At 40.6% G+C, this 1719-nt stretch overlaps 1 non-coding gene across 1 annotated transcript; it reads right to left on the reverse strand.

The window, feature by feature from the left end:
* Window positions 1-249: 249 nt before the first annotated feature.
* On the reverse strand, window positions 250-323 carry Trnav-cac. Its single transcript has one exon. It is a non-coding gene; the product is annotated as a tRNA-Val (tRNA).
* Window positions 324-1719: the final 1396 nt, after the last annotated feature.

The following is a 1719-nucleotide window of genomic DNA, read 5'->3' on the forward strand; positions in this document are numbered from 1 at the left end:
AAATTTAGCTCATTTCTTTTAGTACTCATGTGAATAATTTCACACTTTTCCTTATTCTGGCAACGAGAACACTGATATAGCTGTGATCATTCTGACCATTAAATTACTAAGATGATGTGTTTCCTTTAATCTGTTTGAAATTTTGACATCAAAATCGGTTTGCTAAAGCATCTATTTTATTAAAATGAAATGAATACCCTTACCTGCATATAGGCGTTGACATACGTCAACGGGGCAGATGGAAATGTGTGCCCCGACCGGGACTCGAACCCGGGATCTCCTGCTTGTGTAGCAGATGCTCTATCCATCTGAGCCACCGAGGACACAGAGGACAGCGCGACTGCAGGGATTTATCTCTGGCACGCCTCCCGCGAAACCCACATTCTCAACGTATTGTCCCGCACTACATTCGTAGTGCCCCCGCCCATTATACTCATTACTCGCGGCGCGTTGCCGATTCCCGTAAGAGTTCGGGCACTGTTTGTGGATTCGAACTTCCGAAAGAACAGATACCGAGTAGTACTTGTTGCATGCGTCACATTTATTCTTATAGATACTAGATCCACTCATCGAGTAAGTTTTACTTGTACTATGTCTAACTACGTTGGTTTCGTCAAACACTTTGCAATTTCGTGCGCTATAGTGCCTTCGTATGGAATGGTAGCCTGTTCCTTTTCACTTTTCCTTCTTCTTTAGTTTGCGTAATTTCCATAAGATCGAGGCCACTATTATCCCTGATTTTCTTTTTATGCAAATCCTTGGTTATATCTGTCCTGTAGCTATTATTGAGAGCAGAATCCTGTAAAATTTGTAATTCTTTCTCTATATCCTCGATGTTCAATGGAAGATTGACTGGCAGATGTATCATAGAGTTGAAGTACACCCTTTTGTGGCTAGTTCGCTGCTACATATGTCATACTGTGGTTAATGGTTACTCACAGTGCACAATTCAGTCATATTTTGCATCTTCGACGTGTACTCATATCCCGTAGTACGAGAACTGGTCTATAATAACAGAAATATGTTTTCTTCCACTATGTGTCACATACAGACTAGATATATTTTAACATCTATGTAATGTTTTCATGTGTGTGATGACTTCTTGTTCCTATGCGCGGCACTGTATGATACTTCCACTTTAGTAGTTTTCAGTTCAACATGTTATTAAGGCGAAATTGTGACGGTGTAAAATAAATGAACAACTAATAGTCAAATGGCGGAAATCTGTTTCAAAAAATTGCACACGACTGTGATCTCACAGGAAGGAAAGATTATTATTCTCCTCACAGTTCTACTTCATTTATATAGGATACACAATCTTGTGAAATTGAACGAATCTTTCTCAGACGCAGTGTATTTCCTTTCCGCTTTGTTCGTTGTACAATGTTTTATTCTTATTACAAATGACTGTAAGGCCTACTTACAAACTTCCTTCTCTTGTTGAAGTATCTGAACATTCAGAAAAGAGAAACTGCAGCAGATATGTTCCATCAACATGTACATTTTCTTAGATTTGCCAGTTGAACCACTTGAAACCGTTCTCTGGAACTGCCGAGAATGTGTTGATACGGAATCATCCGACATTCTGAAATTCCGACAGCCCTTAAAATATCTAAAGGAAGATGTAGCACTGACATAGGGCTGGCGCAAGATGTGATGCAAGAGGTGTGACGTAGTGGTTGGCGCCGCTCGCTGGCGCACTCCGGGTCGCCAGTTCAC

Source organism: Schistocerca americana, chromosome 1 (assembly GCF_021461395.2).
Source record: "Schistocerca americana isolate TAMUIC-IGC-003095 chromosome 1, iqSchAmer2.1, whole genome shotgun sequence".
In the NCBI taxonomy this organism is placed as follows: domain Eukaryota; kingdom Metazoa; phylum Arthropoda; class Insecta; order Orthoptera; family Acrididae; genus Schistocerca; species Schistocerca americana.